The sequence below is a fragment of the Microtus pennsylvanicus genome, chromosome 7 (assembly GCF_037038515.1).
Source record: "Microtus pennsylvanicus isolate mMicPen1 chromosome 7, mMicPen1.hap1, whole genome shotgun sequence".
NCBI classification, from domain to species: Eukaryota; Metazoa; Chordata; class Mammalia; order Rodentia; family Cricetidae; genus Microtus; species Microtus pennsylvanicus.
The window spans coordinates 44,916,745-44,934,174 of record NC_134585.1 but is presented as its reverse complement, the minus strand read 5'-3'; the positions used below and the strand labels follow the sequence as shown (position 1 = coordinate 44,934,174).

Sequence of the window (17,430 nt, the reverse complement as noted above, 5' to 3'; positions counted from 1 at the left end):
GCTGTGATTAAAATGGCTGGCAAGTGTTGGTAATGTGAGCATGCCCAAATTGTGCATTAACTCTTGAGGTGGAAAAAAAAAGAACTTGCTGTAAAGATTATATAAAACTGTCCCATTTAGTAAAGATTATATAAAACTATCCCATTTAGTTCAGTGCCTTCGTTATTCTCCTTCAGGCTAAGCAGACTACTCAGGGGCTGCTCAATTTCTTGGGAATAGAAGTGCATGTTATCTCTCTTCTACCCACTATCACGGCGATAAAGTAAAAGAGTATTCCAGACTGAAATACAGAAAGATGTGAGTGTTTTATTGTCTGCTTCGTATTTTAAGAGCAAATATTCTCAATGAATTACTATGCAGGGGAATTTTATGTCTATCCAATTTCAACACAGTCTGACATTCTAAGTAGTAGAAGAGTGGGAAATGGGGAACTTTGGAATCAGCTCCTTTCTTACTCATTATGTCTCAAGTCACCAGTTATCCTCTTTATGTCTCCCTTTTCTTTTTCTCTTTTGTTTTTTGTATTTTTTGTTTTGTTTTTCTTTTTTCTTTTTTTTAATATTTATGTATTTATTTATTTATTATGTATACAATATTCTGTATGTGTGTATGCATGAAGGCCAGAAGAGGGCACTAGACCTCATTGTAGATGGTTGTGAGCCACCATATGGTTGCTGGGAATTGAACTCAGGACCTTTGGAAGAGCAGACAGTGCTCTTAACCACTGAGCCATCTCTCCAGGCCCCTATGTCTCCCTTTTCTAACCCACAGAAGGGGAAGCTATTAGCTCATTTGTCTATTCCGAATAGTGACGAGTGCCTTAGTTTCGATTTCTATGTCCATGACCAAAATTAACTTGGGCAACGAAGAGTTTATTGCACCTTAAAAGTTACTGTCCTCCATCAAGCAAAGTCAAGAGATCACATGATTGGATTCCTACGGGTAGGTACATGGCTTTGTTTTGTGGGGTGGGGGAATGGAGGTTCAAAGTATCTTTAATCATTAGCAGAATCTATGAGGACTTATTTTCCAAGTCCAATGAAGGGAGACTGACTGAATGTTCAGTTGTCTTTGTAGAAGATAATGACTGGAAGAAGATTGAGTATCCACTTGATATTGTTTAATGCTATGATGACAGAATAACGTGTGTTGGACAATCTTTGAGAGACAAAATTCTTGTGAAAAGCAATGTGTGACTTTCCTACAATGTTTTCAGTAGCTCATCTTTCATATCGGTGTTGGCTATGATTTTCTAATAAACTGGATGGATACAGTAGTATAGGTACGTATATACGTGTAAACCAAACTTCCCAGAGATCAAATCACAACGGTTTAATCAATAGATAATAAGAAAGTATTATATTCTAGTCATCTTTGAAGCTGTATTTTATGGGGTATGCTTGCAGTGAACAACACTCAGGAAGCTGTAGGCAGAAGGATCACAAGTTTGACTCTATTTCAGACTAAACAATGAAATCCTGTCTCATAACACACACACACACACACACAGACACACATACTATAAAATACTGTCTCAATGATACATTTAACTTCTGTCTGGTGTCCTGTTATTCCATATTTCTAGGACCCGCTGTGTCCCCATCTTTACATAGCAGGCAGCTATTCCTTCCCCATGAAGCAAGAGCAAAGGTGAAAAGGCATCTATGCAGATTCTCTGTCCTTCTCAAGAATTATCCTCTAGATCTCAAGGAACTGAGAAATTTCTGATTGAAGTGGTTCTGTATTCATGACCATGCCTAATCTAAGTATCCTCCTGTAGTCTACCCTTCCAAGGGTAAGTCATACCACCAGCGTGCATTACTATGAAGTTCAAGTACACATAGAGAAAGCTGGAAAACATATCCTTTAATGGGATGATGCAATCATAGGATCTGGAAGAGGATAGATAATGGATCTTATGAGAAGACGGTGTGAACACAGATGTTTGTTAGGGAGAGAACCAAATGCGTTTTGGCATTTGATAGTGTGTGGGCTTTCATTTATTGCTTAAGGTCATGGGTAAGCTCAGAAGCTCTTTTGAGTAGAACTGCCTCGTTCCACCATGCTTCATAGTAACACAAATCCATTGTTTGATATACTAGAAGATGGTAACACTAGAACAAATTTGTTAGGTGTTGTTTGGGGGATTGTATAAGGCCAAACATTCTAATACTTTCTGAAGATTAGAAAAAACAGTAACGGGAAAATCCCATGGATCATAAATTCTAGGGTCCTTCAGAGCTTTTCCTCCAGTTCAGAACACTTTGGAAGCTATGCAGAAATGAGGGGATGTATAAATGTCACCAGCTCTACAGGCCATGTGTATCTCTGAAGGCCCAATCTTCACTCCTGCCTCTCATGGAATGACCTTCAGGCCACTGCCATCAGAGCTACAAAAAACAGATTTGGATGGACCATTCGTCATTGGGAGTGGGGGGATGCAGGCTATGAAGTAGAGCAGAGAGAGGTTTGGTCTGACACAACTAACACTTCCCTGAATAAGAAAAGATGTACAGACCCACAATGTGAAGACTCTTTTATAATTTTCACCTAGTTATTTCCCTAAATACTTTTAATGGAAGATTGGTGCATTTTAGCAAGACTGGATTTAAGTAAAGATTGTAAGTAAACTGAGGAAGTAGGGCCAATTCTTTTAAAACTATAGAATTAGATATTATTGTAATTTTTAAACTCTAAAGTTTTCAGAGAAAGTAAATTCAGATGCATTAAAAACATTTGATCAACAGGTAAGAAGTACAGGTACTCAGAAAGACATATTTAACACAATTCAATTACTATTTATTAATAAGGAAATCAGGGACTTCAGTGACCGGCATAATGCTTTCAAGTCAGCAGAAATCGTAACCTTATCATTAACAAATGTCCAGTAAACAGGAAAGTCCTAGAGAAATCCCATTCCTCTCATAGCCAGGCTGCCTACCGTGCTTTTACCGAAACTGATGCATGCCAACCCTATTAGACATAAATTATACCCTTTCCAGCTATGAAATCATTCACCTGCAGACCATGTAGGAGATGAAGGCAGAAGCAAACACAACTGTGAAAAGTGGCTCATCACTCTGAAAACATTATCATCTGGACATCATTCACTATGATTTGCAATATCACAATTGGGGGATCATATGAATTTAAAATTATCAAGACTATGTGGTTGCAACCAGAGTTGCAACAGAGTTTCTAACACTCATTTGACAATTTTATTCTTGAGGAATGAGGATTAATGTTAAGCTATTTTCTGAGTGATCAGGAAGATAATTTAGAGTTTGGAAGAAGGGAAAGGGAGCAAGTATACCTTAAGCAAGAGTTAGACTAGAGAGTTTACAGGACATGTAAAATAATGAGTATCTGTCAGAAGATTCAGGAAGCAACAATGTCCCAAGATGTGATGGAGGAGTGACTCAGGCATGGGAATGACTGTTGTGTAAATATGAAGACTTGAGGTTGATTCCTAGTGCCCACCTAAAGAGCCTGGCGTAGAGGCATGGAAATGACCATTGTTCAAGCATGAAGACTTGAGGTTGATTCCCAGGACCCACCTAAGAGCCTGGTGTTGGAGGCCACGGCTTGTAGCCCTAGGCCTGGGGAAACAGAGACCAGAAGTCCCCTGAAGCTTCCAAGCCAATGAGTTGAGCCTGAATGCAAAATCAGATCTATGCTTCAGTGAGAAACCTTGCTTCAGAAAAAAATAAATAAATGAGGTGATTCTTGTGGTATGGCAGTCTTACTGCCCTGTGGCCTCAAGTACACTAGCACACATGAACACACACAAATAACTGCACATGTACCACACACACAAACACACACAAATACCTGTACATGTACCACATACACAAATACCTGTACACGTACCACATACACAAAAGCACACAAATACCTGCACATATCACACACACACACAGTCAAATTAGAGTGATTCTAGATAATGAACCCTCTTACAGTAAAATATTCTCGATACTTAATTTCAAAATGATACTGAGATTAGACCCCCCAGCTCAAGGTGACATTACAAGGAGGGAGCATCTGTAAAAAGTTATCTCTTTCTGACCATGAAGATGGTCAATCTGAAAAGTGTGTCAATTAGGAAAATTGACAGACTATGACCAGGGATGATATAAATAAAATTTTGTTTTGTACTGTATTTGGTTTCCTAGGAGAAATAAGAAACTACTGGAAACTACTTCTTCCCTGACTATTCCTTAAAAAGCAAAATATGCAGTTGCCTATCCCAAGACTGGAAGAAAACTCAGGAAATAAAATGAAAATATTTAGTGGTAAATACTGTTAGCATACAGAATTAAAGATTAAACAGCTAATAAGGTTAAAGTTAATAACACCAGTTTTCAATATTAGAAAATATCATGTGTTTACATACATGTTTACATAATTCTACTTCATTTTTTGAGACCTATGTAATAAATTGAAATATGCAATGCTGAAAATGTTTTCTTTCTTTCTTCCTTTCTTTTTTTTTATTGTAAAATGTTAAAGGAAACCATGGTGGATTGATAGTTCCCTCTTTCCAGAACTAGAGTTCCTGCATGCTAGCGAATTAACTTCACCGAGCCAAGAACTGTGCTGATTGATTCTGTGGACATCGATGGATATTTCTAAGTAGACATATGAGCATTAGCATACTGAAAATACCAACAATACAAGGATATAAACGGTTAAGTGGCAAACACATTGCTGTGGCTAATTTGACATCCCTGGAAAGTCCATTAATTTCTGTCTCTCTGCTTTCCAGATTTTACTGACATCTCTGAAGACACATCTAACTTTGCTGTGTGCAAAGAGAGTTCTAACAGTTGGATGGGTTAGAGACGTGCTCTGTAAACCACATAGAAATGTAGTCTGGTTTAGCTGCACTTAAACAAGTGGGAACCAATCAACTTAGTTAAGACGGTGAAGCTGTTCTTAGAAGGAAGAGACTATCATACAAGCTAGAATCAAGTGTGACACCTTGTTACTAGAACAGAATAAAATCTACACGCATATTAAACTATTTGTCTTTATGCATTTTTAAGATTCCTGCAGTATTAATAAGACACTTTGAAGATTGATACTGAGCTGAAAAGCCTTGAAATGTTAATGGACAAGTGGGTTAAACTAATTTAGGATAGATCCGAAACAGTCCTAAAACTTCAAAAAAAAAAGTGTCCACATGTAGATATTTCACTTAAAGAACCCAAGACAAAGTGGTGGCAAGCCTCTGATCTCAGCAAGCCTTACCACTACAGGGAAAACAGCAGCTGATCATGTCAAATGCAGGCCAGCCACACTCAATGAAAACAGAGGTCCGTGTTCTTCTCTTCTCCCTAGGCATACTGCATGGTCTTCAGACACTGTCACCCTCCATCTCCTCATACTTTATTAGGATAAGTTTAATAGTCAAGGACTTCAGCAGCTCGAATCTTCAGTTCTTAAGTAAAAAGTGGCACTAGCTCACTACGGTACTAGATAGTGTCTCCACAATGAAAAGCAGCCTGGCCGCCGGAAAACACTGCCGACAGGTGAAGCCACTCTAGGCTCTGCTGTCCTCCTAAGAAACTAGAAAGCAGGAAAGTTAGCAGCAATTAAGCTCTTGAAATGGCCCTTAGAAACTGCAAAACAAATAAAAGTTCTGTGAGGGTAAGCTGATTCTAGGCAAGCCGATCAAAGAAATTCTTCTGCAAATATCAGTTTACATTTGTTCAAATGAAAATAAGTGGCCTTCATCTAAATCAATCTGAAAACAAAAGGTGCTTCTTCCTGCATTTGAAATCACTATCTACTGTTTGTAGGTTAAACACAGACACAGACCTGTGCGTGCCTGCACACACATGCCTGCACACACACACACACACACACACACACACACACACACACACACACACTGAAAAATAACTATCTTGGGAATATGTGAAATAATTCTGATAAAAGATTGTGGCTAAGTTTGCAAAAGTTAAACACCAGGGAAACAGAACTATAGTAGGAAGCTCTATTCTTGATATCCCTTCTCAGTGCCTTGCAGTATTGATGTGGGAAGCAATGACTACCAGCCCGGAGCTCCAATATAGTCATTTTCTGCTGCCTTCCAGAGCCAGGGGACTTATAATTCTGAGCTTGGACATTTTTGATGCTTGTTTTTAAATAACTATTTCAATTACTTCCTTATTCTTATATGTGCATACAAACCGTGAGCTCAAGCCATTCTAGACTACACCCTGGGTACATTGCCCATCCCAAAATTGGTATGTTTATACAGAACATTGCTATTTGCAAAAATTACTTCTGCTTACTGATAAAGAAACTGAGGATGTAATTTTAGATGATTTTGTCACAGTCACAAGGTGTATGGCAGAACTAAAACTCAAACCCAGTGATTTTAAGTTATACTATTTGCTGTTTTACTGAGCCCTGGACAGGCTGCTTCTAATGGGCCCATTGGTCTGCGTATTGTTGGTATCCTGCTCCACGCCTCTGACTGCCCCTTGAAAGCCATCCAGAGGTTCAGAACGTGCATACCTCCAGTAGGTAAATTTATGTCTCCCTCCTCTGTGCTTGATCCTAGACTCCTCCAAGGTTCTGGTATCCTAAGGAAGACCTTACTCAATTCATTCTTTTTAATTGATTTTTGTTGGGCTCTACATTTTTTCTCTGCTCCTGTCTCTGCCTCACAGCTTTGCTTCATTCATGCACACTCAGCTACACACATGCATGCATGCACACAAACAGGTACATACACTGTTACTATAAGCCTAATGGATTTGGATAAGGAGACCTGATGACCACGTTGGGAGGAAACCAGGTAAAAATTTCTGTTTCAGTAGGACCAAATTGTCTTTAGTGGACAAAGGGCCATGTTAGCATTTCTGCTGGGGCTAAGAACTTCTTATGGAGATGTTTGTCCGGTTTCTAGGGAGCAAAATTCAAACAAAAAATTGCTAGACAGATGAGGATGGTAGAGGACTGGCAAAACAGGGCGAGCTTTCTGGTTAAGTAGTGCGGTCCTACAAATAAAAGCTCCTCTTCTTTTATTTGTTCTGTTTTCAAACGCCATCTAGAGTCATCTTATTGATCATTCAACTGCACTGTCCATGTTCATAGTAAAAACTACTGCTTTAGGGGCTGGAGATGGTGCTGAGGGTAAGAGCATATACTGTTCTAGCAGAGGATGCAAGATCTGTTCCTAACTCGTGTGTGTGTAAAGATGTCTGTGGTGATTTTGTACATGGCAATACAGGCTCCAACATCCTCTTATGGTCTTCATGGGCACTGCAGTCACATGTATCTCTCTCTTAATATGCATGATGAAAAAGAATGGGACAAAGAAACTAAGCATGTTTGATGAATCATCAAGGAATTGAATCATCTTATATTATCTAAAGTCATCTACAATACAATTATATATATATGATATACACACATATATACATGTATATATACACACACACCTATATATGTGTGTGTGTGTGTGTATTACACACACACACATATTAAACAAGGTTATGTCAGTTGGGTTTTCAATGTTCCCCACAAGTGATACAGACTATCTAACAGAAGTCCCAGTAACAGGCACGAGAAACATCTATGCTTGTTGTTGTTCAGGGTAGGGTAAATGACTCCAAACATGATACAGGCTATTGCTATTGGCTTTGGTTGCCTCTCAGACATGGAAGGTTCATTCCTGTTGAGGAAGATGAGGCATACTCAGGACATAGGACTCAGAACATTTGAGCAGAGTCTATCCTGACAACCTCCTTCCTGATGTCTAGCTTTCACAGTACTATAATAGAAAGTATATTTTGTTATAGTTCATACCACAGAAAGGACTATGTAAGCTAATAAGGGAGGGAGGAAATCATTGCCAGACACAGCTGCGACACCTATGAACTATAATAATGAACAGCATAGGAAGAAATTCCCAAAGATGCAATAGTGATACTCACGTTGGTGGAAACCAACAGCTGTCTAATTGGACTTAAAGTTCATTCAGCAGGAGGGAATCACGTCTGGTACCAGAAACCTAACCAACTACTTGGAGCTGGTGAGGATACGGGATTAGAAAAGAACCTAGCACCACCCACCACATCACTAGACTCAGGGAATATTGCAAGAAGAGGGTACGAAAAAAATGTAAGGGCCAGAGAGCCATGGAGTTTTCTGTAAGATTGTGTTTTTTAATGTCTGAAGCTACACCGGTAAAGTCTCCTCAACACAATTGCATTAACATGAGCTGAAAAAGGACATCAGCAGTAGACCTGCTAGAGTGGAAGGGAAAACCTTGAGACCTCAACCCTACACAAAGAACTACAGGCAACTAAAGAATGATGAAAGCCCAAGAAACAGTCCTCCCTAAGGAAACACATACCAACTGGGTATCCAATTATCAAGTGGTCAGCCCTGAAAACATGCATACATGTAACATACAGACTTAAGAGGTTATATTTGGGAATATATATGCATATGTCATATGCATGTAACAACAATTAGTGAAAAAAGGGGTCTTGAATTTAAAAAAAAAAAAGCCAAGAGAGGTATATGGGTGTGTTTGGAGGGAGGAAAGGGAAGGAAGAAATAATTTAATTATATTATAATACCAAAAGTAAAAGAGATAATTTAAAAAAAATAGAAGATCGGGAAGCGTGAGATATTGTCTCCTAGAAGACAGGGAAGCTATGTCAATGAACCTCAATAATATCATTGCCTAACCAATGACAATATCAACAGATATGCTAATGCTGAAGTGGGGAGTCTCATGGGGTCCACCCCTAGACAAAGAACTGCACACAACTGCTGACTACTGAGAGAGGGAGAATTAGTCTCTCTAGAGTAGGATAAGCCTCTTAATTACTTACACAATGCAAACTGGTCATCCTTGAAATCATATACACCCAGGCCACACTTAACAATCTCAGGAGGCTGTTTATATATTTATGCATACATAGCAACAATAATATTCAGACCAAAAGAAGACATCCATTTGAGGAGTGTGGAAGACATGAGCGTTCGTGGAAGGATGGTACATCGGAAGGTTTAGAGCAGTGGTCCTCAACCTTCCTATTGTTGTGCTGCCTTTAATACGGTTCTTCATGCTGTGGAGACCCTCAATTATAAAATTATGTCATTGCTACTTCATAACTGTGATTTTGCTACTGTTATCAATCTTAATGTCAATACTTGTGTTTTCTGATGGTCTTAGGTGATCCCTGTGAAAGATGTTGTTATTCCCCCAAGGGGGTCACAACTCACAGGTTGAGAAGAGCTAGACTAAAGGGAGGAATGAAAAAGGGGGAAGTGATGTATTTTTTATTAAAATATTAATAAAAATTTACAATAAACAAAAATAAAGAAATCATTTTTAAAAGACAAAACCACTATCCTATTTTTCAGTAAAAAAAAATCTGTCTGGTAATCTGGCAGCAACATTGTCAAATTAGGAGGAAAGGAGGGGAACCACGAGCAACAATTAGAAATCTCAGCCAGTGAGGAAACATGGCAAAGAGAAAGATAGGTAGAACTATATTCTATTGTCGTTTCTTTCTTAGATATTTGATCTTCTGCCCCTTTGCTTTTAGTTAATTCTCCTTTTGTCTGCTCATTAAGAATGCTTTCTCTGCTAAATTCACATCTAATGCAGAGGTTCTATCTTGTCAATGAAAGACTTTTCTCTATTGGCTATTTGACATATTTTTCAGTGGAACTGTGCCCCCTCCTACCTACCATAGTCCCAGTAACAGGCAACAGCATCCTCCCCTCAATCATCCCCCTCTGCATCAGAGAGATGGGCACCATAGGCCCCACCTCCTCCTGGAAGAAAAGAAACCCCTGGAGCCACAGGCCTGCCTGCACCTGCACCTAGAGGAAGAGTGACCCCTGGAGGCCCGAGCTCTACCTGCACCGCTGAAGGAATAGATAGGTAGACAACAGATACATTCAACATAAAGAGCAATACGAAAGCACCAGAAACTAGTGGTTCTACAATAGCAAAACCTGAACATCCCAACACAGATGAAGCAGAAGGAAACAACCTTACAAATAACTTTATGAAGATGATAGAGACCTTTAAAAAGGGAATGAAAAAGAAATCCTTTACAGAAATGGAGGAAAAGACAAAAAAATTAGAAGAAACCAATAAATCCCTTAAAAAATATTAATGAGATGAGTAAGAAGGAATGGCTGCGGATTTAAAGTGATGTGTTTGTGTGTCAAGCTGACAAGGTGTTAATTGTGCTGTTTAGTTTTAGGTCAACTTGACACAAGCTATAGTCATTGGATAGGAGAAAATGTTAATTGAGAAAGCATTTCCTTAAGACCAGGCTGTAGGCAAATCCATTGGGCATTTTTTTAATTAGTGACTTATGGGGGAAGGCTCAGCTCATTGTTGGTGGTGCCACCCCTGGGCTGGTGGTCCTGGGTTCTAGAAGATAGCATCCTGAGGAAGCCAATAAGCATGCTCTTCCATTAGCCTCTGCATCAGCTGCTGCTTCTGTTCCTGTCCTGTTTGAGTACCTAACCTGTCTTCCTTCAGTGATGAACAGTGATGGGGAAGCACACGCCAGATAATCCCTTTCCTCCCTAAGCTGCTTTGGATCATGGTGTTTTGTCACAGCAGAAGAAACCCCAAATAAGACAGCTAACTGACTAGATTCCAGTTTTCATAGCAAAGAGCATTGTTTTTGTAATTTCCTCAGAGGAGTGAAACATGGCAACTACCTTTCACTTAGGATTAAAAAAAAATGCAGACAGCACTGATTCTATACTATTGCTCTTACTCCAAGTTTATAATGTGACGGAGAAAAAAGAGGAACCTATTCACTAAGGTGGAAAAAAGAATTGCTTGCTACTTATACGCAAGCTCAGATAATAAGCAAGAGGCATTTCACCGGGTTGGCTAAGGGCAAAGATGGTGTAAAACTAAACAGATGTTAGGATTCCTTTCAAGACAGATGCCTGGAACTACACTGGGAATTAGGGGAGGGAACGAATAAATCCCAAACGTATTACAGCCATCCTAAGTGTATTTATGCTTTCATTCCACGCATAATCCCTACTTCTGAAGGTAGATGTTAAATGTTGAGCTAAAAATTGTGAATTAATTCCATGCAAGTATTAGTCAGAGTATCAGAAGTATAAACAAATAGAAGCTGCTTGGAGAAGACTCCTTTTTAATACGTTATAAAACCCTAAATAGGCAAAGCATCTCCCATTAGAGTCTGATTTTAAAGTAGTTGTAAGAGCAATGAAGGGAGCTGCTGGTAAATATTGATGTTACCATGCAGATTAGCTGTTAGGGAAGAGCACTGGTTTCGCATACACAGATATGAAACTGCCTTTTTAAAAGAGGGTTCTCAGAATGGTTCCAGCACAGGCGCTGGGGATGACAATAAGATGCTTTCAATTTCATTCCCAGTGTTTGTGACATCAGCATATGAACGCGCAAAAGAAGAAGCAGGATAAAGTTATCAGAGTCTACCTCCCTGTGTACATTATCTCGAGGACAAAAAAAATAAATTCTTATTAAATTTATTCCTGGACAAGTTCATGCATGTGGGTAATACTTTCTGATTACACTCACCCCACCTTATGATCCCTCCCCACCCCCAAGGACAATGTCCCTTAAATCCACTTTTAGGGTTCCGTCAAACTATTCACATGCTTGTTAATTTGTGATCTGCCAAGTTGCACTTCTCTGCTCCTTGCCTGAGCATAACAAAACCAAAGGATAGTTTGGACTCCAGCTAGGAAAATGTGACTTCTTGTTTCAAAATGCAAAGTAAAATACACTTCTTGACTTCGAAAAGAAATGCCCATAGGGAGCAGTGACATTCACTTGTATGTAAAATGACTCTGTTACATGTAATAGAGCTGAGGAGTCTGAACAGAAATAAAACTGCTTTACAGAAACATTGCTAACTCTGGGACAGTACAAGAGCAGCAGTGAGCGGAAGGCACATTTCAACTTCAGCTTTCAAGAACATTGACTCTAGTTTGAAAGGTAAGCATGCCTGACAAGTATGCTTAATCAAGCAGACTGGCTATTGCAACATTGCAACGTCCCCCCGTCAGTAATTCAGACATGCAATAACATAGTATATTCATTTTCTCTTTTCATTAAGTCTGGTGACCTTGAGTATAACAGCACCTTTGAAAACATTTCTACGCCACTGGAGGACTTAGGAAATTACAGGAATTTGACTTCCAGTTGAAGCTTTAGGGGAAAGTTACAAATTAACCCACACGCTCCTGTTAGGATTTAGTAAATACAAACATGGAACATTGACTTACCTTGTTGCTCTTGAATCAAATTAAGTATCAGCAGTAAGTCCTCCCAGGGGGAAAAGCAAACAGTGAAGAAATGTTGACCTGGCTTCTGAGTCTGTGTGGGTACTTATCAGACCTCTCAGGGATCTCTCTCTCTCTCTCTCTCTCTCTCTCTCTCTCTCTCTCTCTCTCTCTCTCTCTCTCTCCTCTCCTCTCCTCTCCTCTTCCCTCCCTTTTCCCCCTCCTGCTCCCTCCCCGTTTCTCACACAGAAACACAGCACGATCAAACTGCTTCTATCGAGAATGCTTTTCTACAGCTTATTATGGAATAAGGCCATGAAGTACAAGAAAATCATTGAGCAATTTGCTATGTTATCAAACAAGTACATGGGAAAACTGCTCAACAGCTAAGAACTGAAAACCATGATGCGGTCACATCTTAAACAAGGTATGCAATGAAGACACACGTAAATAAAATTAATTTAAAGTATATTGCCTGCTTTACTAAATACCTTAAGTGTCTCTCAGCACATACGAAGCAGTGAGGCAGAGCTCAGAACTAATGTGCGATTTCTAGTATAAACCTGTCTGAAAGATTTTCACAGGGGACAGAAGTTTCCTTATTATTATTATTATTTTGCCTTTTTAATATCAAATCCACTTGGTACTTACGAAACAGATTTAACTTATTCTGACTTAAATTGTCAATAGCGTAATACTTAAGATGTACTTAGTAGACACTCCTAGACTCTGGCTGTTTTTCTCAGACCCTTTCATAGCCAAGTCCTCTGCCAGGAAACAAGCAGGAGGGGAAAGGCGGGGGCCCAGCTTCTCTTGAGCATTTTCATGCACCTGCCTTCTGCTTTCTGAGCTTCAGACACATTTCCGAGGACCACCACCAGAGTACCATAGTCTGTTGTAGTACCCAAGTCTGGCTGGGGAGGCTCAAGAAGTTTAGGAATACGAATTACCATCACCAAGTAACACGAGTTCCCTCCAATAATGCATATTCTCGGGCCAGTTGCTTAAATCCTCCGGATACTCCTGAAGTTCTTGTGAGGTAGCCTGCCGCAGGGATAAAGAACAGCCCCAATGGCCGGGCGATGGTGGCACACCATTAATCCCAGCACTCGGAAGGCAGAGGCAGGCGGATCTCTGTGAGCTCGAGACCAGCCTGGGCTCCAAAGCCACAGAGAAACCCTGTCTCGAAAAACCAAAAAAAAAAAAAAAAAAAAAAAGAACAGCCCAATGGACATTTCTCCTTAACAGAGCTCCCTCCTGTGGCTGCCTCCCACTCCATAATGAAACAGAGGAATCAGAGGGATTAGGATTCAAAATACTTGGTGGTTTCCTATTCGTCTTCCAGGATAGTACATATGAAGGATAGAATAATGCATGAAAATTGCCTCAACGTGGTTACAAGTGATATTCTGGAATTTTAATCACAATTTAATTGAAATGACAAGGGATGGAAGTCTGGCTAACTCCACAATTTATGCCTATTACTGCCTTCGATACGAGGCATTTGTACAAAGGTGAGCTATAAACAACATTGAAAGGAAGAGGGGAGGAGAGAGTAAGGGAAGGAAAGAGAGAGTGGAGAGGAGACCACAATATCTTGTTCCCCTGCCACAGGGGTGGGATGAGGGGGAGGAGAAACTCTTTTGTGCTTGACTTCCCCTACTTTTTGGTACCTTTGTCCTGAACGCAAACCATAAGACTACACAGAACTTGACTCCAACATTACAGGCAGATACTTCTGGGATCCTGACCAATCTTCTTAGGTCTTACTTTCCTGTTCTCAACAATGTTGTTTTGTAAGCACCTGTGAGTTTTTACTGAGGGCTCCTTATACTCCTGGGGTCAGCAGTGTGCAAATTTCTATCTACTGAGGTGCCAGAAAGTCAGTGGCTCCAAAGCAGACCTGGGCAGATGGCTGGCAAATGCAGCCACTGGAGGAATACTATAGGTTCCCTGCTCTCAGCAGCAACTGCTTCCTGTTCTTCCAGAGAGTTCTGATGTATCATGTTCCAACTACCTACTAAGGTTATCTGTAAAGTACATGCTAAATATTGCCTTCCCTTTCCCACTTCACTGCCTGACTGACATGTGTCATGTGTATACTTGCCTGGATTGTGCCTTGAATAAACCACTACAAATCATTGAGTTTCTCTTTTAGGGGAAACCAACCAACATTGTCATCAAAGTGAACCTCTTTATTCTGTTTTGCCAAAAATGGATAGCATTAGTTGAGCCAATATTGAGGAAGAGCAGAAATGTTTTTTATTAGCAATCTGACTAGCATTTTACAGTGATGAAAATGCCATACTCTTACTGATCTCGACCATGAAATTGTTTATAATAGCACAGGGGGACAGTGTGTTTGTCTGTGTGTATACATGTGTACCCAAACATGTGCAGAGACCAGAGATTATGTGTATTTATTTATTGCTTTCCATATTGGCTTTTGAGACAGTGTCTCTGAACCTGCAGCTCTGTTTCATCTATACTGACTGACCGAGCTTCAGGCAAGCATACCCAATCACTATGTTGGTGCTCTCGATCCAAACTAAGGCTGTGACATCTAAAATTCTGGGAGTATTAGTGAATATATGAACATGTGTGTTTGGGTGTGTGCCTATGGAGACCAGAAGGGGCCATTAGATCCCTTGGAACTGAAGTTATAAGTGGTTGTGAAGTGCTTGATGTGGATGTTAGGAATGGAACGCTGGTTCTTTGCAAGAGTCCTGTGTGTTTAAAGAGTTGAGCCAACTCTTCAGCCCTTGGATGTCTCATTTGGCATTCTTAGCTGGGCTCTGCTATGCACTCTGGGGGTAGATGATGTGGGATTTCCCTCTGTATGCTGTGATTACCATTAATGAATAAAGAAACTGCTTTGGATCTATAGCAGGGCAGAACTTAGCTAGGTGGAGAAAACTAAGTTGAATGCTGGGAGGAAGAAGGGTGGAGTTAGAGGGAAGCCATGGAGCTGCTGCCAGAGACAAACAATGGGAACTTTACCTGGTAAGCCACTGTTACTTGGTGATACACAGATTAATACAGATGGGTTAAATTTTGATGTAAGAGTTAGCCAATAAGAAGCTAGAGCTAACAGGCCAAGCTGTGATTTAATTAATACAGTTCCTGTGTGATTATTTTGGGGTTAAGAGGCCAGGAACCAACAAGCGGCCTCCTTCCAACAAGTAGATGATATGCCATCTGAAAACCTATCTATGGATATTTTAGGAGCACTCTCCAGTTATCCTTGTGATTAACACTTGGATAAAAATTTCTCTTTTGTCCCCATACACTCTGAAATGAACTGAATATTTTGTAAACATAAATTTCCCTTGAATTTATCTTAGTCGACTCTGTTAATTGAAAGTCTGGCATCTTAGAAGTCATTCCTGCAGGGCAGGGGTGGTGCATGCCTTTCATCCTAGCAGAGAGGCAGGTGGATTTCTGTGAGTTAGAGGCCAGCTTGGTCTACAGAATGAGTACTAGGATAGCTAGGGCTACACAGAGAAGCCCTGTCTCAAACCCCCCTCCCCAATAAAAAAGTAGTAATTTCCAAGTACTCTTTCAGGTTTCACAGAAACGTGTTGCTTTTCCCTGAATTAAGAAAAAAAATTACTTTAATGTTACCGATATGATTTTGTTGTTATTCACCGACCTTGTCTCTTAAACATTCTCTTCAGTCACATTCTGTTGAATTGTATGTTTACATATCAATGCTGTCTTTTCTCTCTTCTGTCTATTCACTTGCTTCTAAAAGTCTATTTCTACATGTACACATCTTATGCCTATATGTTTGTATTGCCCACATTCACGTCTGGTGCCTTCAGAGGCTGGGAGAGGGCACTTGATCCCCTAGAACCAGAGTTACAGAGGTCTGTAAGCTCCATGTGGGTTCCTTGTCCTCCATCAGAGCAGCAGTTGCTCTGAAACACTGCAGCCTCTTGTTCATATGGCCAGGAAGGACAGAGCAAAAGAGCAAATGCATTCATTGAACAAAGCTTTTCCCCTTCTCTGTGCTCTGCAGACACAGTGGTAGGGTAGTACTGTTGAAAACAAGCTGCTCCTAACAGGCGACAGATGTGGTTCCAGGAAATCTGTCTGTCACGTGGGAAAGGCAAAGCAGTGTCCTATTGCAGCACCGAAGAGTGGAGCATCGCCTTCCGCGAAAGTTACTAGCGGTTTCCTCTTCCTCTTGTTCTGTCTCTACAGGTAACTGGACACAACCTATAGACTTACATCTAGAAATAAAAGTCAGCTTAATGGTTGTTATGAGCAGTTTCAAGAAAGCATGGGAGATAGAGTATCGGGAGATTTAGTTTCCAGTTTACAAAGATGTTAAAGTTTGAATTTAACATAGACATAATTAGAGAAGGTTTTAAAGTCAAGATGTAGAGAGTACAGTGTAGAAATACTCGTGCTCATTATAAACCTATTATGCACTGCTCAGGAAACAGGCTGGGAAGATGGGACATACTGTTGAGTCTAGAGGTGGATGTGACAGACAAGTCTACACTATAGGCTTGTGGATGTCAGTAGAAAATAGACTCTAACTCAAACACACACAAAGCATTTCTACAAGTTTGCTATCTATACCTGGGTTAGTCATCCCATAAGGGTGAACCCAAGCAGAGCCGGCTCTTCTTTCCTGTGCTGCTCAGCAGCTGAACTGGTTCTTCTACAAGGCACTGAACACAGAAAGCTAGCCTCCTACCATCAACATTAGGGTTACAGACATACAGTTCTATGCTTAGCATCTGGTGGATGCCAGGGATCTGAACTCAGGTCCTCAGGATGACTTGACAAGGACTTTACAACTAAGCCATTCACATAGCCCCAACACTAGTTTGTCTGGTTTTGACTAGTACGTGAAGACAGATACTTTCCTGTTTTTCAAAGCTGCAATTTAGTCATAATAATGATAGAAAGCGAATGTTTCATGATCAATCTTTCTTTCAAAAAGGAAAGATACATTCTAATCTGACATTCAGTATGACAAGCACATAGCTCTGTACCTGGTTTCCACACCGGTGAGGGGGAGCAACGACAAGGCAGCCCCTCACTGGACTGCTGTAAGGTTAAATAAATTGATAGTGAGACAAAAAGATTTATGCAATAGTATTAAAATAAGCAAACTTTATAGACCACATA

The 17,430-nt window shown here is 40.2% G+C and overlaps 1 protein-coding gene across 47 annotated transcripts in view; it reads right to left on the bottom strand.

Moving 5' to 3' along the window:
- Window positions 1-17,430, bottom strand: part of Rims1 (regulating synaptic membrane exocytosis 1) — a 468,726-nt gene that overhangs the window by 16,256 nt on the left and 435,040 nt on the right. Inside the window, exon 1 of one of the 47 annotated variants that reach the window (XM_075980627.1) lies at window positions 12,289-12,422. The exons of the other annotated variants lie outside the window; for them this stretch is intronic. The gene's annotated coding sequence lies outside the window, so the exon portion shown is untranslated. Of the gene's footprint in view, window positions 1-12,288; window positions 12,423-17,430 lie in introns of those variants that run through there. 47 annotated transcript variants of the gene reach the window in all.